Source organism: Herpailurus yagouaroundi, unplaced genomic scaffold (assembly GCF_014898765.1).
Source record: "Herpailurus yagouaroundi ecotype Mexico unplaced genomic scaffold, PumYag 163, whole genome shotgun sequence".
Lineage (NCBI taxonomy): Eukaryota > Metazoa > Chordata > Mammalia > Carnivora > Felidae > Herpailurus > Herpailurus yagouaroundi.
The window spans coordinates 65,265,322-65,289,843 of NW_024412404.1; the positions used below are offsets into that span (position 1 = coordinate 65,265,322).

General features: G+C 52.5%; 1 long non-coding RNA gene across 1 annotated transcript in view; it reads left to right on the top strand.

Moving 5' to 3' along the window:
- Nucleotides 1-1,886: 1,886 nt before the first annotated feature.
- LOC121037394 (uncharacterized) overlaps nucleotides 1,887-24,522 on the top strand; it is a 37,296-nt gene continuing 14,660 nt past the window's right edge. Inside the window, exons 1-3 of the long non-coding RNA XR_005793758.1 lie at nucleotides 1,887-2,866; nucleotides 6,558-6,697; nucleotides 7,173-11,073. This is a non-coding gene — a long non-coding RNA (uncharacterized LOC121037394). The remainder of the gene's footprint in view (nucleotides 2,867-6,557; nucleotides 6,698-7,172; nucleotides 11,074-24,522) is intronic.

The following is a 24,522-nucleotide window of genomic DNA, read 5'->3' on the forward strand; positions in this document are numbered from 1 at the left end:
AGGGCACCTTCACAGAGCCTCGTGTTCAGCACCCTGTTCTGAGCTGCCTTCCTGGGTTCCTGGTGAGCGGAGCTCGTCTGTGGGTGTCGGTGCTCGGCCGGACCAGGGGCCCCGCGTCTGAGGACGTGAGAAGGAGCTTCAGTGCCCTCGTCATTGTGAACTCTGGTGCCACTGGGGCGGAAATGACTCTGCTGGCTGCCAGCCATCCTGGGGATCGCTCTGCACGGCTTTTCCTCGTATGTGTGGTTCCTGCCCACGCACACCCTTCCTGGGGCGAGGGGTGCGAGGGGCACAGGAGAGAGGCCAGGGACTTTGTCTCCCCTCTTTCCTTGCCTCTCAGAGGTGGAGTCCACCCCCCCCCCCGGCGGGCACACCACCGCACACACACACACCTGAGGCTTTCCTTAAGTCTCCCGCTACACGTCACTTCTGTTTGGTTCCCAAACACGAGCAATATGTTTGCTTCCAGATTGGTTTGTTGACTTAAATTAAGAAAAACCCAGCTGGAGAAAATATCAGTGTCCAAACATTAAGCAACATGTGATACTATGCAAAAAGTCTTGCTTTTGCGTGTTTTGACGGCCATGGCTCCCAGCAGAAGTGGATGCCTGTGTGAGGCTCTTGGCAGGCAGTGCAGGGGCAGGTATGCAGGGCTGGGCTGCACTCCCCAGCAGGCGGTTCGGGCCCCGGGCCCTGTGGGAAAGCCCTGGAGGCTGGGGCACCCCCAGCCCCAGGCACATCTCCGAGGGACCTTCAGAGGGGAGTCTGAATCTGTGCCCAGGAAGGAAGGGCCAGCCCTGGCCATCTTTGGGATTTAATCAGTCGAGAGCCCGAGAGAGCAGGCTAGAGAGCCCTGACCACCCGCTCACCTGGCAACCACACGAGGGGCATCCTGTGCCGTGTGCGGCCCACCAGGTGAGGGAGGCCCACGGGACAGAGGAGGCTGGGGGCTGGGCTGAGCTCACAGCCCTTGTGGATGGGTTCCTTTGGGGAGTGAGACAGACCCCCCCGGTAGTGTTAAACTTGTGACAGCTTGGAGATCCTTCCAGATACAGATCCTTCCAGATAAGCGTGCGGTGCTCCTGCTGAACGCAAATCCTCAGTGCCAGACGGTTCCAGTCCAGCCAGAGCAAGCTCGACTTGGGCCCGGCACGTTCTCCGGATGCTTCCTTCACAGGCCTTGCTTTGCTCTTTTGAGTCCCAAAAAGGGGAAGTACTCTGAGCAGAAGCCTCTGTGTGAGAGGCCGCGTCTGGGCAGAGCCCTCACCGTCGTGGCTGCGCTTACCCCGCTGGAGCGGCCCTTCTTGGATGTCCTGTGGGCCTCCCTGCAGCCGCCCCCCCTGAGGACCTTCCCCTGTAACGGGGAACGTCTGTGTCCTCTCGTTCACACCTGTCTGAGAGCCGACTACGGGGACCTGGCCCTTCCCCCCTTCTGTGTTCTCGCTGCTCCGGGTGGGCCTTCCGGATCCATCTTTCCTCCTCTTGTCCTTCAAGTATTGCTGAGTTCCTGTCGCACTTGCTGCGCTCTGCAGGGCGTCTGCATCCGGGGATGGGGTCACACTGTGTATCCCTGGACACAGCCCACAGCTCCCAGCACCCCCCAGACAGTCCCCCCCCCCCCGCCCCCGGAAGGAGGCGGTGGGGTGGGGCTGCTTCGGCCCCATTGCTCTCATCAGCAAGAGTCGAGAGCGGGGTCCTGGGCACGTTGAAAGACGAGGGCAGGAACGTGAGCCGGGGGACAGCCCGTGAGCTGGGAAGAGGGCTGTGGCTTGGCAGGCCCGTGAACCCATACCTGCCATCTGGATGCACCGGCCTGGGGAGCCCACCCTTTGCTGTACTCAAGTTCAAACCTAGTATGGGCAGGTGTTCCTAGGATGTTCTCTTCTGTACCACAATTTAGACCAGTTTTCTTGGGAAAAGGGCTTTCGTGGCTTCACAGGCTTTGGCTGTGATACTCTCTTCCTATGCAGCCTCCCCAGGTGACCCTGCCCTGATGACCCCATCAAATGTGCGGGACAGCGTAAGTCTGGGCTCACAGGTTACTCGCCTCAGCTGAGACCCTTGCTGAAGAGGGCAGAATAGTAGCCGTGACCACACCTGACCACGCTGTCCACCTTACTGGCCCCGTCAGAGTTTCCAGTCAGGTGAGGTGGATGGAAGAAAAGTCCTGAGCCAGAAATGGAACATTCTAGAACATTCTGGAGCCAGCTCCCACAGAGCCGGTGGAAGAGCTGTTGGCTGGAAGTCAGTCTGGCCGTGGAATGAAGAGGCCACCCAGGCCCTGCACACAGGTGCACAGACAGCCTCCCACTTTGGGGTGGGAGGGCGGTGCCTTCCAGAGACCCTGTTCCACTGTGGGTGGTCCTCAGAGCCCCCGGGCCCCATGCCAGTGGGTCCCTATCCCTCTCCTGGGACACAGCAGCAGGCTGTGGTTCCTCCCTTGTCCCCAGCAGAGGCCCTCCGTCTTTGTGTTCACCATCCTCCAGCCGTGCCTGGGAGCATCTTAGCCTGGCCAAGGGCTACACCCAGGGCAGAGAGTGTGGGCCCAGAGTGTCCCAGCCCCTGACCCTGTGCCTTCAGAGGTCACAGAGCCCCAGTCCACTGAACACATGACCACGCCCAGACACACAGCCTCCACCTCTGTGAGGACAGTGTCTGCAGATGTCCGTGCCAACCTTGAACTGGGTGGAACAGGCGTCTGGAAAGGAGAGAGGAGGCCCCCAAGGAGGGCTGTGCCCAGGAACCACAGTCTGTTCCTCAGGACCCCTCCTGGCCACCAGAGGGTGTGTCTCTGTTCCAGGTGGCGTGCAGTTGGTCCAGCCTCACCGCCCGTACGTGGAAAGGCCTGGGGCGGCGTGGCCCTCAGGTAAGTGTGGGGATCAGGGAGCAGCCCGTGCAGATCGTCACTCCTCGGCCCCCATGCACGGCAGCACAGGGCAGGTGAGGGGCAGCAGGGAGCCCAGTGAGAGGAAAGGACGGAGCAGGGACCTCAGGCCAGCTCTGCCGTGCGGGTTTCCGTGCACTCCTTGCCACTAAATTTGGTCCAGGTTATCTAGGGACACCAGTCCGGAGTCTCCTTCCTGATTCCAGGGTCTCGGTCCTGAGTGACCAGGTGCAGAAGCCAGCGGTGAGCCTGGGGCCCAAGACGCCAGGGCACCCCCTGCACTATCTCCACAAGGTGGCTTTCAGCTCGTCCCGGCCGCGGACAGGTGTCAGGTAGCAAGCCTGGAGCGTGAGCGACGTCGGGGCTCACCGGGAGGCTGTGCACAGCTGCCGCTGAGGACGGCAGGGGGAGTGGCCGCTGCGGCCGGCCTGGGACAGGTGGGGGCTGGCTGCCCCCCAGAGGGGCCTCCTTCAGCCCCTGTTAACGCTTGCCTCCGGGGGCGTCCCGTGCTCCTCTCCACCCTCCTCCTCGTGGCTGGACCCAGCTCTTGACCAAGGTCCAAGGCAACCTGTCTCCTCCTGTTAGGACGCATCTGCTGGGACGCCGCCTCCCTCCTGGCGTGGGTTCGCATCTTGCCCCGACTCCTGGGAAACGCCCGGCACTGCCGGAGCCCTTTCTTGGAGCCGGGACCTCTCTCTCCGTGCAGGTGCACGGGTACTCTGGGCTCAGGTGGCATAAACCAGCCCTGCCAGCGAGGCACTGGCTGCACGTGGCATTCTGCTGGGACTGCCCATGAGCATGGTCTCCCCAGAACCTACGGGCCAGCACGCGCCAGGCCCGCCCTGCACCCCACTGCCTCTCAGACCTCAGCAGAGCCCCTGGGTGTGCGCCCAGCCACACGGCTCCCGGCTTCCTCTGCCAGGCAGGCTCTCGTGTCCCTGTCACCCATGGCCACTCTGCCCCTTCTCCTAGGAGGTGGGGTCCGCATGGACCTCCCTGCAGGATTGCTCCCCTCAGAATGCTCTGCCCCCTGTGCCCCACCCTGGGGAGGCCTCCCAAGACACCTGCTGGGACAGCCAGCTCTCCATCCTCTGTCCTGTCCTTTTCCTCCAAGCACAGCCACCGTTTTGCCGGGGATTGCTTGTCTGTCTGCTCATAGGCTGAGCAGAGCTCCTGGGGACAGCAAGGCCTGGACTCCGGCCCCAGGCCCGCAGGCAAGGCCATCCTCTACCTGCCACCCCAATCAGCAGGGCCTCAATTCACGCGGAGCCGCCCATGCCTCAAGCTTTGGCACCATAGTCCCTGCCCCACCCCGCCCCACCCTCTGCCGACAGCCTTTCCTGGCACAGACGCCCGTCTCCTACCTGCTTCCTAACCTTTCTTGAGCCCAGCAGATCCCACGGCCCACGTTCCATGAGCTGGTAGAGACAGGCTCTACCTTGAATAGAGCTGATCCCACTGCTTCCTCTGTCCTACAGGTAGGGAAACAGGCCCAAGGTTTCAGGACTTGTCTAAGGCTACAGGCAAGTGCATTGCAGAGCCAGAAGAGGGACTTGGGGGAAGAACAGGACCAGGGAAGGCGTGGTCAGCATCCAACCTGACGCAGGCAGGTCCTCGGAGTGGAGTTCGCACAGCAGCCAGGATGGGGCTCACCTTGGAGAGACTGTCCCGTGTGACAGAGCCCAGAAGACTCTCCAGGCCACGTAAAAGTAAAGGTAGCAGTAACAGAATCATCCCTCCAAAGAAACAGGAGTTGGTGAAGGATCTTCCTCAAAGTTGTGCTTATGATACTAAAAAAGGAATCACTCCAATGGTCCGTCAGTAAGAGACTGGGTCAAATCCGTCGGGACGTTGATTCGGGAAGGGGTGAGGTGTTTAGCCTCAGCCTCCGTGTATCTTCCTGGACGGCCCGCCTCTGGCGCAGGGAAGGAAAGTTGGCACAAAGCCTCACAGTGTATGTACCTGCCCCAAGAAGAAGGGGCTGGAAGGTTCTACTGTGTGTGCGTGACCGCTTTCTCTGCAGAAGGGGTCTTCTGAGCCCCTTCCTCACACCAGGGGCTACACCGGTGTGATTGGGGGCATGTGTGACTTCTGCAAGGAGGGAGAGAGGAGCCATTCTCAGTGTTTTGGAAACTCAAGAGCCCTGGTATCTGCAATTCCCGCCTGGTGCTGTGGGCGCCCGTCCCGTGACCCCCAGCCTCTCCGAGGACCTCTAGAACCCAAGTTGAGACCCCACGGGTGGGATTTGGCTTCTGACAGCCCCCTGGGTCTGGGCCAACAACGTGGCAGAGACAGGCTGACAGAGGACCCTGTGTTCCTCAGGAAGTAAGTTCTCCATTTGAAGAGGGTGTTCCCAAGGAAGTTTCCAGGAGCGTTTCTATTGATTTTTGTTTGCTTTCCTGGAAAAAGCACAGGATCCAAGGAGAAGTGACATTTGAAGTGTCTGGTTCATAGAAGGGGTGGGCACAGCTACGCTATGCCAGCCCCCACGGGCTGTCTTCAAGGGACAGTCACGGTTCTGATGAGACATCGTGAAGCAGTGCTTGTAGGCCAGAGCCCGTAACGTGGAGGGAACAGGTGTGTGTCCCGAGCCCAAAGGAATGGGAGCACCTTACGTTTGGCCGAGGGCTCTCTTTCTCAGGGTTTTAGTGGCTTAGCTTACCTACACTAGGCCCTGGGGGAGCAGATCAGTGTCTCCCCACCAGCTTTCTTGGCTCGAGTCAGGCCTCAGCCCTGGCAGAGGGGGGGTGCAGGTACACGGGAGGATCTGGAGAGGGCTCCGCCTGGGCGCATTCTGATTCACGTACCTGCTTTTCCATCCCATCTCCTGAGGCTATGCCATCTCCCCCAAGAGCCTGGCTCAGGGGCCCCGAGGTAAGCCGTGGGTGACGGGACTTTTCTCGCTGGCGTCAGAGCCTTGGGGGACACCAGCGGGTCTGTGCTGCACAGTCGCATGCATTGGGCACATGCCTCGGGAATGGGGAGGAGCTGTTTTCTTGGGCATGATTCCTCGAGATTCTGGTGTCATCGTTGGTTCTGTCCAGAGTGTGGCTTTCGAGTTCCAGAGTGGCAGAGAATGTGTCTGATAGGGAATTTGGAAATCACCACCCAGCATCATTTGCTTCCCAGCTGGCTTCCGAAAGCAGCAGTGGATGAACATTACCAGAAAACCCTGGCTGGCCAGAGCCAGTCCCGGCACCACGCGGGGCTGACCGGGGGTGCTGGGGTGCTGGCAAGAGGCCCTCACTCGTCCACCACCTCCGCGGGGCCCTGGGACGGGTCCTCGCCAACCGCACGTGGCCATGCCGACCCCCAGGGCCACCTCGGGAGCCTGCCCTGGTCCGGGGCCGCCTCGCGGGCATTTGTGTGCAGACACCTGAAGGCCAGGGGGGAAGGGGTGTAAAGCAAGACACCATCTGAGCGGAGAAGGGGCCCGAGCACAAGGGCCCACAGCCGGGAGCATCGGAGGGGGTGGTGGCGGTACAGACATTGGGACAGGACAACTAAAATCTCGTTTATCAGGTTATCGCATGAGGGCAGGAGGCATTTTCCCCTGTTTCTCAATGCGTTTTATAAAACAGAAGCTGTCAACAGTGGAAGATGTGAAAGGCAGGGATGTGCCAGCCTCATTGCTTCCTGCACTGGAAGCCTGTGACTCTGCTGCTTTTCCCAGAAACAGGTGCGTCCAGAGCAGTGGCCAAGAGCCGCCCGGGGTCCACGTCCCCGCCCTCGCCACTGCCTCGGCCCCCCCTGCACACCACGAAGGACCCGCCCCACCTCTGACTCTGGGTGACAACAAGGGCTGAGACAGAGGTAGGCAGCATGGTGCCTGGCGGGCAGGGGGGACATTCAGCTAAGAACTTTATGATTTTGTTAGAATAAACTATTACAGGGTTGCTTGGGTGGCTCAGTGGGTTGAATGGCCGGCTTCGGCTCAGGTCGTGATCTCGTGGTCCGCGAGTTTGAGCCCCGTGTCGGGCTCTGTGCTGACGGCTCGGAGCCTGGAGCCCGCTTCTGTTTCTGTGTCTCCCTTTCTCTCTGCCCCTTGCCTGCTCATACTCTCTCTCTGTCTCTCAAAAATGAATAAAGTTAAAAAAATTTTTTAATTTAAAATAAATAAATGAGTAAAAATTTAAAAAATTAGGGTAAACTATTATACGATTTTATGACAGAAAACACATTCTATGTAATGCAGACCAAGTTACTTTAAACCTGTAGTGGTGCTGAGAAAAGCTAGAGATCGTACCTCTGACAGTTGCTGAATCTTTTCCCTCTCTCTCTCCCCAAGAAGGGAGGAGAGTTCCGGTTCCTCCCTACCACTCTGACTCCAGAGTGCTCACACGTTTGATGTTCTACGTACGCCAAGGGGTCCCCCACCCCGGGGGTTGGAAAGTCAGTTCTCTCTTACCTGTAACCCCGGAAGAGAAGCAAAGCCACCTGCTGGCCTCCAGGGTGCACGTGCAAGTGTGTGTGGTCGTTGTCTGGAGGGCCGACTGTGTCCTCCAGCCGTGGACTCAGAGTCACCCGGCTCCAGACAGACGCACATCTGGGCCTCCACGGGACCTCCACCAGAGGCACATCGAGCGGCAGGGAGGGCTTTTGCTTTGAGCACACAGCTCCGCTCCCCTGCGGCCGAGGCACCCGACTCCTCCCGCTCCATCTCCGGACCAGGATGCTCCCTGCAGAGCCGAGAACCCGCATTTACCTAAAGCTGCCTTCTCTTCGACGTGACGCATCTGAACGTTACACCACCAAGAGGGATGTAGCTGTCGGTACCTCTCCACTCAAACATCGGACTTCTGCACCAGGAGGCAGCGTGACAGGTACTCTGTAGTTTCCAGCGAATTGGTCTCAGGTGTAGATGAGCAGGATTTCGCGGGAAGGGGTGGAACCTTGTGGTGGGCTCGGCCCGAACCTGCCGGGGCATCGCAGGTGCCTTTGTGGCCGACTGTGGGTCCCACCTGCCCCTTCCCTATCCCACCGGCACCCCAGTGCAGGAGGGTCTCTCCAAGCCTGCCCTCCCAGCAAGGGGCCTCGGGCTACACTCGGCCGACATCCATAACGCTGCCTCTGAACTTGAGCCGCTGTGGCATCCTCCTGCTGCGAGAATAGCACCATGTTTGAACTCTCTCCCAGAAGCTCCTCAAGCCAGGAATCTCGTTCCCATTGTGCTGGGGAAAGATGACGATGATGCTCAGACATGACGTATGCATAAATGGTAGATCTTGTTTAAAAAAAAAAAAAACCGTCTGCGGAGCAAGGCACTACAGTGATCACTCAGCATGAGTAGTTGAAACTTCTTTTCTGTGTTTCTCTGTGTATTCTAAATTTTTGCAACGGAAATGTGTTAATGGCTCTGATTATAAGAACAGTGTATTTACTGGGTTAAGAAGGGCCCCCCGACAGATGTCTTAAGACCGTACTGGTTGCTGCAGTCTAATCTCAAGACGACATGCCTGTCACACTTCTGCTCTGTCCCTGCAGGGCCGGTGGATGAGAATGCCCCAGACGAGGTCATGGGGGGGGGGGGGGCAGGGGGGGGGAGCAGCCAGCCTCCACATAGATGGGCCATGTGACACCAATATGAGAAGGACCCAGCTCAGGGCATGCTTTCTCAGAAAATCAAAAGGGGCTTCCTGGAGGAGGCAGGGCATGCACTGTACCTGTTATTGCTGGACAGGACATGGAAGGCCTTTCAAGTAGAAGGAGCTCCAGGCACCTTAGAGCAGAGGAAACCAGGGGCCCAGAGGGCAGTGGTGATGGTCGGGCAAGGGGGAGGGCTGACACTCTTGCCACTGGGAGTGCGGTGACATGTGTGGAGTCAGCTCTGGGTGAAGTTCCAGATGGCAATCAGGAGAGCAGTGCATGGCAGGCCTCACAGGCATCAGGGGACACCACGGCCCCGGCAGCCCTGACTTTGTCTGGCGGGAGCCCCCTAGGTCTGCAAAGACCTGCCTCCTCTTACAGCCTTTCCTCACTTACTGCCCGGGGATGGTGGACTTTCCTGAATCCCTCCTTTGTCACTGAAGTTCGCCCAGCGCCCCATGCAGGGAACGGCCACAAGACCCGAGTTCCTGCCAGGGGAGATAGGCTGTGAGGAGTGCAGGCCCCAAGGAGATCACAGGGACCTCACCTAGCACCCCGCTGTCCTCGAGGCCAGGACTGCATCACCGGCACCCTGGGGACCCATGAGAACGGAGGCGCCTTGCCCGGCGGAGAAGCCTGCTCGTCTCTGCATCCCGTGTTTTACATAATTAGGTAAGTCGCTTAACGTCGCTGTGTCTTCTTAGAGAAGCTACTAATCCTTAGAGCTAACAGGACTCACTAATTAGTGTAGAACACTTAGAAAATATAAGGAATTCAGATGTGGAGTATAATTGGCCGGTCCTCCTGGTATTGACACTCAGGCCACAGCCCTGACAGCGCCGCGGGCCTGGCTTTGTCAAGACGGCGTGGGGTTTGAGGCCCAGACCTAAGCGAGAGGGGCCATCCCGAGCCCCAGGGCCGCCCACAGCGTGTCCCGCGCTGCTTTGCAGGTGGAAGCAGGCGTGGGGTCAAGAGTGGGTGAACTGGTCGGAGTCGGTTTGCCTTGCTAGCACACGACGTGGAGTTGGTGTGAGCAGCAGCTCGGGGAACCAGAGAGAGTGGGCCGGAGGGGCCTGGGGCTGGGCTGCAGATCACGAGTGGCTGAGTGCCACAGGCTGTCCCACGCAGACCTGTGTGATCCTCCTGCCATCTTGTCCCTGGAACGGAGCTCCAGCCGTGGCCTCAAAGTTTGCACCGAGGGCAGAGCTGGCACTCGGCCCTTTCTCCTGTGTCCCTCTTTAGGGGACAAATGCCACACTTCCTTCTCAGGTGGCAAGTTGCTCAGAAAGTAGATCCAAGCCCCAGACCTGGGCAGCACCTACCGTGAGTCCCAGGGACACCCGCGGCCACGTGTGGGTGTGGATTCTCCACTGGCGTTGGAAATGAGATGGCGATTGCGTGTCCCTCTGGCGCGTCATTTCCTCAGGACGTATGGAGCCGTCAGCAAACCATTAATCTCTCTTTGAACCACGGTGACAATGTTTACATTTAAGATCAAGATGACGGTTATTGGAACAACTCCCCCAGAAGCTCTTCTCGCAGCTGGAAAAACACGGCAGCGGGTGAACAGAGAGAGCCGTTGCCGGGGCAGAAGTGACCACGAGGCGGTCCGGGAGACCCACACTTACAGAGGGCGCTGCCCGGGGAGGCAGGCGTCTGACGGAAGCTTGTCCGCAGGTTGGAGCCGGCTTCGAGAACGGTGAAGCCTGAGCCATGCGGTTCGTGGCTGCGCATTCTGGCCACGCTTGCGGGAACCTGCTTTCGACAAACCAACTACAAGGAGAAGTTTCTGAAAAGAAGCGTTTCTAGAATTTGTGCCCGAACAACACAGAAAAGAACCAGGGACTTGCGGAGGTGAAAAGCCAGCTTTCTGAGCATTCTGGGAACCTTCTGGCAAGTCCTTCATTTTAAGAGAGACCTCTGGGTGCCCTCCAACACCCTGTGGGGCCTTCCCCTGGGCGTCGTCCATCTTGGCACTTTGCACACTGAGCGCTGAGACCCAGCGCCTTGTAAAGTCTGGTCAAATGGCGGTCCCTGTGTTGGCACGACAGAGCCTTCTTTGTCACAGGCCTTTTCAGAGAGCACTTTAGTAAATACGGGACGTTACCAACAAAACGCTGACATTTTCATCCTTCATCAGAACTGGGGGCTGCGATCCTTACAACACGCCGTGATAGGTTGCATTTCCCCCCACAAGAAGGATTAGCCTTTTGCTCCCAAACAAGCCAGCTATGAAGATGTGAAGCCCAAGGCCACCACCTCAACATAAGTCCTGATCCCACTGGGCAGCGAAGCTCTCCTACTTCTCATTCTAGAAGCAACTCTTGAACACCCACAAATGGCCGTGCACGCTAAGAGCTGACTATGGTTAACGTTCCAGGAACCTGAAGAAGAGCCCCTGTAAGACCTGGAAAAGGGCAGTTAGTCTGTGCTGTGTGTGCAGTGACTTTGCACGGTCGTGTGGGGTTACCCTCTGGTGTCCTAGCCCAGCCATTTCTCCCCCAGGCACACTCCCCAGGGAGTCTGGTGTGTGCCCAGAAGCCAGGCCTGGGTGCAAGAGTGAAAACGGTGGTCAGTCCAGACACCCGTCCAGAGAAGGACAGGTACGTGCATAGTGGAAATCGCACCGCTTGGAGAGTGAGTAGAGCTCCGTGCCACAGTGTGGGCGAGTCTCGGGGTCACGAGTCCACAAAGCAGGCTGCGGGAGACTGCCTGGGGCACGGTACTAATTTTGTAAAGGTCACAAACAAGAGCTTTTCTATTATTAAGTTTATAAAAAGATGTATTTATTTTTAAGAGAGAGCACACGTGAGGAAGGGGCGGGGGGGGGGGTGGGGGCGGTGGACAGAAGGTCCGAAGCGGGCTCTGCGCTGACAGCAGTGAGCCCGACGCGGGGCTCGAACCCACGAGCCATGAGATCATGACCTGAGCCGAAGTCAGACGCTCAACCGGCTGAGCCACCCAGGTGCCCCTTTTATTAAGTTTTTAGATTAAATTCCAGTATAGTTAACATGCAGTGTTCTGTCAGTTTCAGGTGTGCAGTTTAGTGATTCAGCACTTGTATATATTGCCGAGCGTTCGTCATGACAAATGTACCTTGATCCCCATCACCTGTTTCCCCTTTCCCCCCACCATCTGCCCTCTGGCAACCACCAGTTTGTTTTCTGTAATTAAAAGTCTGTTTCTTGGTTTCTGTCTCTCTGTTTTTCCTTTGCTTCTTTGCTTCTTAAATTTCACATGTGAAGGGCGCCTGGGATGCCTTCAGTTGGTTGAGCATCCGACTCTTGATTTCAGCTCAGGTCGTGATCTCACAGTGCATGGGTTCGAGCCCCATGTGTGGCTCTGTGCTGAGAGCGCAGAGCCTGCTTTGGAGTCTCTCTCTCTTCCCCTCTCTCTGCCCCTCCCCCATTCACATGTTCACTCATTCTCACCTGCTCTCTCTCAAAATAAACTCTTAAATTTCACATGAGTGAAATCATATGGTATTTGTCTTTTCTCTGACTTATTTAATTTAGCATTATGCTCCCTAGCTCCATCCACGTTGTTGCAAATGGCAAGATTTCATTCTTTTTTATGGCAGAATAACGTTCCATTGTATACATACACCACATCTTCTTTATCCATTCATCCATTGATGAACACTTGGGCTGCTTCCCTATTTTGGCTATTGTAGATAATGCTGCTTTATATAAACATTGTGGTGCATGTATCTGTTTGAATCATTGTTTTTGTACTTTTTGGGTAACCGCCCAACCGCCTAGTAGTGCGGTTGCTGGAAAGCAGAGTGATTTTACCCTCTAATTTCTGGAGACCCTCTATACCATTTTCCAGAGTAGCTGCACCAGTTTGCATTCCCATCAACAGTGTAAGAGGATTCCCCTTTCTCCACGTCCTCGCCAACACTTACTACTTCTTGTGTTTCTGATTTGAGCCACATCCTGACAGGTGTGAGGGAAGATCTCATCGTGGTTCTGCTTTGCATTTCCCTCATGATGGGTGACGTCGAGCATCTTTTCATGTGTCTCTTGGCCATCTGGACGTCTTCTTTGGAAAGATGTCTGCTCATGTCTTCCCATTTTTTTTATTTAAAAAAATTTTAATGTTTATTAATTTTTGAGAGACAGAGAGAGACAGAGCTTGAGTGGGGAAGGGACAGAGAGAGAGAGAGAGGGAGACACAGAATCCGAAGCTGGCTCCAGGCTCTGAGCTGTCCGCATGGAGCCCGACGTGGGGATTGAACTCACAAACCACGAGATCATGACCTGAGCCGTTGTCGGATGCTCAACCGACTGAGCCACCCAGGCGCCCCTTGTCTTCCCATTTTTTAATTGCATTGTTTTTTGGGTTGTAGAAGTTCTTCGTATGTTTTGGATACTAAACCCTTATTGGATATGTTATTTGCAAATACCTTCTCCCATTTCACTAGGATGCCTTTTAGTTTTGTTGATTGTTTCCTTCGCTGTGCAGAAAGTTTCTATTTTCATAAAGTCTCAATAGTTTGTTTATATTTCCCTCAGGAGACATAAGTTGCTGCGGCCAGCATCAGAGAAATTACTGCCTATGCTCTCTTCTAGGATTTTATGATTTCAGGTTTCATACTTAGGTCTTTAATCCATTTTGAGTTTGTTTTTGTGCGTGGTGTAAGAAAGTGGTCCAGTTTCATTGTTTTGCATGTAGCTGTCCAGATTTCCCAGCACCATTTGTTGAAGAGACTTTTTCCCATTGCCTATTCTTGCCTTGTCAAAGATTAATTGGCCACAGAATTGTGGGTTTATTTCTGAGTTGTCTACTGTATTCCATTGATTTGCGTGTCCATTTTTGTGCCAGTACCATACTGTTCTGATTACTACAGCTTTGTAAGATAAGTAAAGTCTGGAATTATGATACCTTCAGTTTTATTTTTCTTTCTCAAGATTGCTTTAGCCACTTGGGGTCTTTTGTGGTTCCATACAAATTTTAGGATTGCTTGTTCTAGTGCTGTGAAAACTGTTGTTATTTTGATAGAGATTGCATTAAATTGCTCTGGGTAATATGAATATTTTAACAATAGAGCAGGGAATGTCTTTCCAGTTGTTTGCATCGTCTTGAATTTCTTTCATCGGTGTTCTGGTTTTCAGAGTACAGGCTTTTCCCTTCTTTGGTTAAGTTTATTCCTAGGTATCTTATTGTTTTTGGTGCCATTGTAAACTGGATTCTTCTCTTAATTTCAGTTTGCACTGCTTCATTATCAGCATATAGGAATGCAACAGATTTCAGAATATTGATTTTGTATCCTGTGACTTTACGGAATTCATTTATCAGTTCTAGTAGTTTTTTGGTGGAGTCTTCAGGGTTTTCTGTATATGGTATCTTGTCATCTGCAAATAGTGAACGCTTTACATCTTCCTTACCAATTTGAATGCCTTTTATTTCTTTTTGTGGTCTAATCGCTGTGGCTAGGACTTCCAGTACTGCGTTCAATAAACTTCAAGTCTTGAGGGATATATGTTGCTTTAAATATATATGCACACATACAACCACCTATGCACACACACATATGAACATGCACGTGTACATAATAAAACCTTTACAAAGGGGAAAAGGGGATGATAAATACTAGGTTGTTGCCTCTGGGGCAGAGGAAGAAAGATAGAATATTGTAGGAAACTTCGACGTTCAGCCACACTCAGGTCCTGTCCTGTGTTGTTCCACTTAGACTGGCTGGTACATTCACTAGCATCCTTACAATAGTTCGTGAACGTGTGTGTCGCATTTGCTTCTTTGCATCACATATTCCATACTTTGAACATTTTAGGCAAGTTGTTGAAGGCTGTCATTCAGTACAGTTGAAAACTCATGTCTACCGCTATGAGCTTTACAGCCTCTGAATAGATTTTTCTAATGAGACTGTGATATAAACAAATGCTACTTTTTTTAGTATTAGGTAATGAATCACATCAACATTTGGAAGATCGGCCTCAGTGAACCCGATTTCCAAATGACCAAAATCACGCATTGGTCAGAGAACCTTTTATAGCACAAGATGGACTGGTGAGGTCAGGGCAGTGGAAGCTCACGGACAGGGTTTCAGATTCTGCTCTGTAGCTGAACTGGAAGAAACTCCCACTTGTACAGTTCGGATGTAGGATCAAAGCAGAATATCCACAGTTCTCTGAAAAAAGCTATTACAATACTCCCTCTTTTCAACTGTGTGTCCTTTCCCGAGTGTAAAGGTGAGCAGAGCTCATGCTCTGGCAGCTAGAGCTGGGGACAGGGCCAAGGGGTGGAGACGGGGCTGAGGACTGGGGACGGGGCCGTGAGGGCTGGGGATGGGGCCGAGTCTCATTCAGAAGCGACACCTGAAGACGTGACTCTGTGTGGTTAGGTGCTGGAGCTTATTCCCTGATAAACTAATCTTCCCAGGAGCACATCTCTGTCCCCTTTTTACGTCGCGCTGTGACCTCCCGAGCACCATCCTGGTGTGGGGATAGCACCCAAGTTGTTACTAAGCTGCACTGTGTGGTGAGTCAGAGATGGACGGATTCCACACCAGCTTCCATCCTTGCACGTGAGGATTAAAACGCCACCACTAAAGACGAAATAGATTTTAAAGAACCCGAGTTACAGATGGATGGAGCGTTCGGCGTCCTGATGTTTCCGGGGCTGGCGGGAGACACTGGCAGCTGTCGGCCGGCGGTTCTGGCTTTCCCACTTTGTGCCCGTGAGTGGTTTCTGACCAGGCCCCCTTAAAACGTGTTATTGTTAGAAAATAAGCCAAGAAACAAGGGATAGTAATTTAGTACTAGGAAGTTAATTCTGGGCACCTCTGACCTTCCCGCAGTCACGTGGCTATTGATTTTCAATACCGTGAGGTGGCGTGGCACCCTAAGCGTGGGGTTCAGCAGATTCCAAACACTTTCTCCCTTATCAGTCGAGTCCCTGAGTACTTGAGTATTAAGACAGCAAATGTCCACAGTTAACGGCGTGTCACATGGCAGCTGGCCGGACGTGCCAATTTTCTAATGAAGCGGGGTTGTTGGCAAACACACCAGTCATCGTATATTGAAGGAGATCTTCTTTTGTGTATATCCCACACTCGCGAGTGCTTCGAGAGATACCAGTTACATCACTGTCTAAGGGCCAGGCACCGAGGGAGAGCCATCCACAAGCCGCCGAGACAGAAACAAGCAAACCCAGAGTTAAAAGCAAGACGGGGCTGGGTTTGGTGAGAGGTGTCGGAAATATTTTTTCCAGTTGTGCTTGATGGAGGAAATATCCTGAATACAAACAGTGGCTCCGACACCCTTGTTTCCTCTGCCGAAAGAGGCATCTTGGTAATTCCTCACTCCCAGCTTAGCTCACTCTCTATAGGGAAGACTCGGTGTCGTTTTTCTTAATATCGACAAAAGGGAAACAGTCGATGCCTTTTGGGTCTGAACTAGCGTGCGGCCGGCCTGTCAGTCATCGGCCCTGGCATGCCAACCCGGTGAGTCAACAGACAGACCAGACCCTCCAGTCTCTCGGACAGCCCGGTCCCTTTACACCAGGCAAGCGCTTGCCCCCACCCTCCTCCCCCTACTGCTAATAAATTATGGTTGCCATCTTGTATTGATTATTGAAAATGTTATGTCCGTGGGAAGAAAATGCCATTGCTTTAAATATCAACATTACTAGGGATTTTAAAGTTATTTTTTACAGAGACGCATGTGATAAAAATGTTTAAGCAATCGAAAGGAGTGAGGGGAGCAAAATTATTAAATAACAAAAAAAAAATCCATCCTCGGTTCGGTCTGGCCAGACAAGCGTTTCCCGGCTCAGGTAAGTAGTTTAAAGTCAGACACGTCTCACGCTGGACTTTTTACAGGAATGGAGAAATTTATAATGAAATTCAACAAGGAAACGGGAAAAACGGCCAAATCAGTGCAGCAAAGTGGTTAATGGGATCATTAGCCTACTCGCTGTATTTTTTTGGACACTGTGTGCCTGTGCCGTGGTGCTCGAGACCAGATTGCGGGAACAGGCTGACAGTTAGCAGCTAACTCAGCAGTGCTGGGTACAAACTGCCATCTTCCTGTGGATTTACAGCTGCCACTTCTGCTACTTCAATTAGTTCTATAGCACACAGATGTTGCTTAAATGTTGCTGCTAATGATACTGCAATAAGCCTAAGATTCATGCCATATTTTGAGGCACGTAAATTTCTCAAGTGGCACAATTAAAGTGGAAATATTAGGTGGGGAGAACTTGGCAGTCTCTCCTACTTGGAAGGCACACCCGCTATGCAATAATGGGTCAAAAATTCATTCAAGTTTTACTGCTGTTCCGAGTTTTAAAAGACTTTTCACAGTTGAATGCAAAGTAGTAAAAACCAGGGTATTAGGAAATGAGAATGCAGTTCTGTTATTCAGACATGACTTTTAATTTCAAATTGGAATCACATGCTCACTTTTCTGGATGGGACCAAAGGGAAAAGGCGCAGGCTGAAGAGCGCTCGTCTTGAAGGTCAGAAGTCCCGAGTGCGGGTGAATTCATGGCCAGGCCGCGGCGCTGTCAGGCCCGCCCGTGACTCTGGGACGCACCTCGGTCCCCTCACACCCGGAGAAGCCTGGCTGGCCGCCGCCGAGCGCCTGAGCAGACAGCCCGCCGTCGGCTCTACCCACGGGCTCCCAAACCACAGCCCCGGGGCGCTGCCTGGGACACGCACGCGTGTACAGACGCGCACTCGGGCCCCCGCGTGCGTGTGCCCCCTCGGGGGCACAGGTGCACCTCTGACGCGGGCAGACGCATGGGCTCCAGGCCTGGCGGGAAGCTCCGCTGGAGTCTCTTCCTCCTCTGTAGTCCTTTGTCATCTCGACGCAGCACCCTGCCTGCAGCCAAACTCCTCTTCCACGGGAAAGCTCTCCTTTGGAGAACAGCTGCCGTCTGGTTACCAAACACGCTTTTGGTTTTCTCACACACCGCCTTAAAAGGGCAGGCAGTTCTGGGGTGAGGCCCGCGCCCACTCGGCCCTGGGGCGTCCGGGTCCTTGTGCGGGCCGACGCACCCCATTCGAGCCTGTTGACGTGAACCGTCCGCCAGGTGACTCCACGGGACCTCGTCAGCATCCCGTGCTGCTGCCGCCCCCATCAGAATTGGAGGCCATGCGTGGCTCTCGGCCCGTGGCCCTGCTGGAGGACGGACACAACAGCGAGCCCTGTCTGGTTCCCCGCGCTGTGACACTGTTCGGGATGAATTCCGCGTTGGTAGCAGAAGCTATCCGCGGTAGGCGTTTCAGCCAATGTCGTCGTGCAGGTATCCGCCAGATGCTCGTTTTCCCCCTAAATGATGCAGACCTTCGAGTGCCGCCTCCCCCAGACACCCCAGGGTTCCCAGCGGCTTGGAATCCAGTCAGTGGCAGCATCCCTGTCTCCCTCTCTCTCCGCACCTCCCTCTTGGCTTTCTTCTCCCCGCTCCTGCCCACCGCTCTGTGCCTGGAGCGCTGGGATTATTTACAACGAATCTTACAGATGTCAGTATTGTCTTGTTCTGAAGCAAAAAGGACAATGAGTTCCCGCTGACCCCAGTACAGTGGATCTCGCCGGAGCACAATATGTATTTTATACTGGCAGTGAAAAGCCTACATGTAATTGAGAGCAAGAGAGAAATGTCACTGTAGCATTTTTGTTGACACTGCACTCGGCGTGGAGGGAAGCCCAGGGCCTGGCGAGCAGGGGCTGCGGTGGCCGAGCCCCTCCGCGGGAGCCGGGAAGTCAGTGAGGGAGGGGTGGCGGAATTAACGTGTTCGGATTTTCCACCTAATGACCTGCTCCCGGAACTGAAGGGCCACGAGGAGAAGTCCGCTGTGCGGTTCCCCGTTTGCGCAGACAGACCCGGAACTGGAGCCCATCTGCCAACTCAGATCTGTTTTTCCAGGTCTTTACTGTCTCCCATAATGCTTAATGTGCTGTTTGTATATGTTGTCCTTGCACTATATTTGATGTGCTCGCGTATATTTTATTCATCTCTGGCTTCCGACGAAGGCAGGCTCCCAGCAAAACTGAGAACCATTATTTGCCACCATCAATCAAGTGTCTACACAGCCGGCACCTCATGGGACGGACTTGATTTCAAGCACAAAACGGAACTCTAGCTCTTTGGGGCCTTTGCATTCTCCATCCCTGGTGTCGGTTGTGATGTCTGGACGCCGGACTGCTGGCCCACCCGGGGAGGGGGGGCAGCGGCCGCACCAGAGAGCTACCTTCTCCGTCAGACCCTTCTCGGGGACCCCCGAGCTGGGCAGCTGGAGCTCTCTGGCTTCTTAGGGTTTAAAAACAAACAAAGGGAATCCTATTGTGACGTGAATGATAGACACAGACGAGGCAAGCTCAGGAGCTCACCCACATCGCTCCGGGAGGGAGGCAGTGTGTGTGAGGGCACAACGTGGTCCACACAACACCAACCCCCCCCCCACCCCTGCACCAGTCCTGAAGATGGTGTAGACACTGGGGGTGCAGACAGTGCCCCTTGTGCTGAGGCTCCAGCCCTTTCCTGGGCACCAAAGCCACATCCAGAACATTCTGGCCCTGGGAAGGGAGGGTCTCAACTGCACGAGATGCCTGCTGGCTTCTCGCCGCCACAGCTGTGTTCATGGACGCCTCTTTTCTCACCTGCAACCCGTGGTGTGATATCTTTGCCTTCTCGGCTGTGATGTTTGTAGCGGATATTAGACAGACACATCTTTTCTCTAGGGCTGGCCTCGTGTCCCGGAGCAGACAGTGCTTCCTAAGCTCTGAGCTCCGCAGAGGCGGAGGCCAACACCCAGTGTGGCCTTGGGGACGCAGATCCCGGCCTTGACCGCGTTCTCTCCAGTGGGGCTCCCCGGGCTGGGCATTGTCCATGGTTAGAGCGCAGGTTCGTGCATGCGTCTGTGTGTGTGCTCGTAGGGACGCTGGTGCTGTTTCCAAGTTCAGGTGAAGGGGACGTGGAGGTTAAGCAGAGGAATGACAAAGGCATCCGCTTCCCCTGGTAGCAGGTATTTAGCAGATGGGGAAATATTAGCAGATGGGAAATCAGCAGATACATTTAGATCAAGATGCAAATTTAAAAGCCGCCGACCCCTGTACAAATATTCACACTGAACGTGTCCACTCCCATCAGCTACCTTCTATTTTTGATGAGCACATACAACCGTTCTTCCTACAAAGTCTTGTAGAACTTGAGCAAAGAAAACTCCACGCTTGAGAAGAAATTCATTGTGACCTGAGTTTCAGCATTAAAGTAGAAGAAAGCTTCCCAATCCTGTCAACTTTTGGACTCTTGGTGTTGCAAGTCCTTTTATGAGGAAGTTTTTAACACCAACTAACTGGTGCTTCAAAAGAAAAAAGGTTTCCTTTCCCTCCTAGATAGCTCATATTGAAATTTCTATAGTGAAGCTATTTAAAAATACTAGTCTAGGGGTGCCTGGGTGGCGCAGTCGGTTAAGTGTCCGACTTCAGCCAGGTCACCATCTCGCGGTCCGTGAGTTCGAGCCCCGCGTCGGGCTCTGGGCTGATGGCTCGGAGCCTGGAGCCTGTTTCCGATTCTGTGTCTCCCTCTCTCTCTGCCCCTCGCCCGTTCATGCTCTGTCTCTCTCTGTCCCAAAAATAAATAAAAAACGTTGAAAAAAAATTAAAAAAAAAAAATACTAGTCTAAAAACATGATATTATTCACAATAAAAAAAAAAAAAAAAAAAAAAAAAAAAAAAAAAACCAAAAACAAAACAAAAGACACCAAATAACAAAAGTCCTACCTGGGTCCCAGCAAGCAACCTTCTGTACAGACCACAGGGTCCTGGGCCAGCCATGTTGTTTCCTCTGTGTTAAAATCCCAGCTACACCTCGCATCTGCACCGAGCCGTGCCAGCCATGCAAGGTGAGGACCCTTCTACCCGTTCACAACAGGGAAACTGAGGCTTGGATTTAAAACTTGCCAAGACCTGTGGATTGTAGCAACAGAGGGGGAGCTCAAATCAGGCCTTTTGTCACTGAAGTCTCAATTTTTCTCCAAAGGAATTGAACTGGGCACTTTTCAAAGGGACCTACAATCTACAAAACACAATTGCTGCCTTGTACACTGGTTAATTAATTCATTCTTCCAGCAAAGGTTTGAGTGTCTGCCATGTGCTGAAGACTGTTCTGGGCTCTCAGGATGTTAACTGGGTGGGACAGGTGTGTTGCCACCCCGGTGGGGTTTAATTCTAGTGGAGACTATCCTAAGAGGAAAGTGAGACCACTTCAGATCACAGAGTGGTGTAGAGATAGAGCAGGGAGTGGTTTCACCAGGTGATGAAATCTACATGTCTCCAAAGATGCCCTTGACCTCCAGAATGAATGACCCCGCTGTCCTTCCAAGGACTGGGTCTGCCCATGTGGACTTGATAACCATGGTTCAACCGAGAGACTCAAGTACTTGAAAAAATTGGCCTTGTGCTTTTATTCCACACTGAAACATTAGACAAGAGTATGGAACCCACCTACGTTGCCTCCTACAGAAATATGTTAAGCTGTTGTGCAAGAAAGTCATGCGAGGAAGTCACCCAAATTTCAGTCCCTGATTGATTCTGCTCTGTTGTTTAGAGAGCGGGTTCCAGTGGGGTCTGCTTCTGCAGCCTCAGCTTTGAGGGCCCACGTGGCAGGTGTCAGAAGGGCAAGCAAAGCACAGCTCTCTCAGGAGCCCAGAACAGGAGAGAGCGAGGCTCCTTGCAGACTGTGAGCCAGAACCCCAGACTTGCCCCAGTCCGTCACACTCCTGAATGGCTCCCTGTCACCTGCCTCTCCCCAGCACTGCTGACTGCTGGAGTGATCTTCCCATGGCGAGTGTGTGTGTGTGTGTGTGTGTGTGTGTGTGTGTGTGTGCGCGTGCACGCGCGTGCGTGTACACCTTTTTGACTCTATTTGCATTTAACACACATGTAGTGAAAATTTTAATAGAGCAGATTTGGAATAGTAATAATTCTTGTGCTAAAACCTGACAAAGATGTTACAAGAAAAATATTCGTAAACCAAAATCTTTCATGAACATAGATGCAAAAAGAATTTTTTTCACAAAATATCACCTGGTGAAAACCAAGCAATAACAAGCATCCCCAGAATGCAAGGTTGGTTCAGTGCCGAAAATTGATATAATTTGCCATATTGACAAAATAAAGGAAGAAATAAAGATCATCCCAATAGATGCAGAAAATCATTTGAAAAAATTCAACATTCATTAAAACAACTCTCTGCAAGGTAGGAATAAAAAGGAACATTCTCAATCTGATGAAAAGCATCTATGAAGAGTGCATAGCTAACTGCTTAAAGGTGAAATGTTACAGGTTTTTTTTCCCCCAAGATGACGAGCAAGGCAGTATGTCTGCTGTATTTCTGTCCAGCATTTATCTTAACCTCTAGCCTGTGCAGTGAAACGAGGATAGCCAAACTCGTCGCAATGGAAAAGAAAGAGAAGTCTCTAATTTGCAGGTAGCTTGAATGTACACTTATGAAATCCTAATGAACCAACAAGTAGAAACTATCAAAATAATGTGAATTTACCAAGGTCACGGATGTAAGGCCAACATACAAAAACCAATGGCATTTCTATATATTATCAGCAAACAAGTGGAAACAACTGGAAAAGTGAAAAGTAATACGTTTTATAACGACATTAAAAAACAAAATACTTAGAAGTAGACTGAATGAATAGTGTGCAAGACCTGTATTCTGAGAGCTATAAAATGTTTCTTAATGAGAGTGAGGGCCTAAATGAACACCCTTTGTTTATGGATTGGAAAATTCATATCGTTAAGATGTCAGTGCTCCGAAAACTGATCTAAAATTTCAAAGCAATCCCAGCAGGAATTACAATCCCAGAGGGCTTTTGTAGAAGTTGACTATTTTTTGAATTGCATTTAGAAATGCAAAGAGTCTAAGGAGAAAGAGCAATCTAAAAACAAAACAAAACAAAAACAGAAAAATAATGCCGGGAGATTTTAGCAGTCATATTCATAATAATTAGAAAATTGGAAACAGGGTGCCTGGGTGGCTCAGTTGGTTAAGCAGCCGAATTCAGCTTAGGTCATGGTCTCGCAGTTCATGAGTTTGAGCCCCGCGTCGGGCTCTGTGCCGACAGCTCGGAGCCTGGAGTCCATTTCGGATTCTGCGTCTCCCTCTCTCTGCCCCTCCCCCGCTCACACTCGGTCTCGCCTTCAAAAATAAATAAACGTTAAAACAATTTGTTTTTAAATTGGAGACAACCTAAATGGCAGCCAACAGAAGAATGGATGAAAGGAAGGATAAATTTGTAGGGTATCCACTCAACGGACCACTACTCAGCAATAAAAATGAACCATCTATATGTGCAACTAGCAAGAGGGCAAACATAGAAGAATACACACGCTGTCATTTAGATGATGCAAACCCAATCCATGTTGAAAATTTCAGAAGGCTGTTTTCCTGGAGTGGGGGGGGGGGGTGGGTCAACTGGGAAGGGGCAGGAGGGAGCTTCATGGGGTGATGAAAGATCTTTATCTTCGTGGCGATGTAAGTGAATGAATGTATCATTTGTCAACCATGTACAGTTAAGATTTGTGTGTTTCAGGGTATGTAAATTTTACCTGAAAGGGAAGTGACTGGGGGGGGGGGGGGGGGGGAAGGGACATAAGTGAAGAAAGACTGATGGGATGGCAGGATGTGGAAGCCAGATCATAGGTGTATGGGGCTCATTGTGGTATTCTGTTTATAGATGTTTGAAATTCCCCATGAGAAAATGTTCAGGTTTTTTTTAATGTTTATTTATTTATTTTAAGAGAATATGTGCATATGCAAGTGGGGGAGGGTCAGAGAGAGAGAACCCCGAGCAGGCTCCGTGCTGTCAGTGCAAAGCCCAAGGTGGGGCTTGATCCCGCGAACCGTGAGATCATGACCTGAGCCGAAATCAAGAGTCAGACGCTTAATCTACTGAGCCCCCGGGCGCCCCTCGTTTTTAATTTAGCACGTGAAAAAATTGTAAGCTCAAACATTCTGATCAAGTTTCAGTTTAAGTACAAGGCTTAATGTGCTTCCCCCCAAATATTTTTATTTTTAGAGTCACTGCTATTGTATCTGGTGAGCTGAGCTGAGTGTCACCATCTTTGGGTGTTGGTCTCGGAGGGCGTCCCTTGCTTGGTCCGTGGTCCCTCTCCTTTACCAGGAGCCTCTGAACCGAAATGGTGTCTGGAAATGATTTGCTTGATAATCTTTTTACAGATTTTCTTAAACCCCGGTGCTTCCTGACCTCTTTCCCGAGGCAGTAGCAGTATCTTCCCTGTGTTTGTTAAGAGGTGTGTTGACTGCAAGCTACATACGTGCCCGACGGTCACCAGCCCTAGAAGGGGACTGAGGAGGGAGCAGATTCTCTGAAAACCAGACAGCTCCCAGGGTCTTTGGGTGATTTTTAAGGAAGAACCCCTATAGATGGTGGTGACAAAATAAAACCAGCTTAGAGGTAAGTACATCTTGCCGTTTCCCACCCGCTAAATAAGCCAGCGAGAAAAGTGGGGGAAACGCAGGCCGCGTCGGCCGCCAGCCGAGTCGTGCCGTCAGCCACAGAGGGTGAGACACTCCCGTCCGGCGAGCCCGCTGTGCCAGGCGTCCTCCCCTGAGGCGGCGGCAGCCTCGGCGGGGACGTGGGTCTGGCTGGCCTCGCTTCGCGCCCGGTGCGGCCGGCGTGGCGGAGAAGGCCCCCGGGGAACCTGCTTGCGGCCCCCCACCCCCCAGCTCACCAGGTTTCTGACTTCGGTAAATGGTTTCATCCCTGACCTCTTCTGTGTAATTGGTGAATTTTAAATGGGCACCATATGTTCTTTTTCGCAACCTCAGGAAAGGTTCTCTGGGCTCGCTGCATTAATACAACCCACGTTTACATTGAGTCGTTTTACTTTTATTTTTAACTGAAAAGGCCTTCCTTTGGATGTTTTGCGCGTGTGGGGCTATTTCTGAATTAAACCCTAATGTGGCTGCAGTTCACCAGATAGCGGATGCTGTTGGGATTGATGATATTTTGATGTTGTCGATGGTAATATTTTTGTATAGGTTTTAAC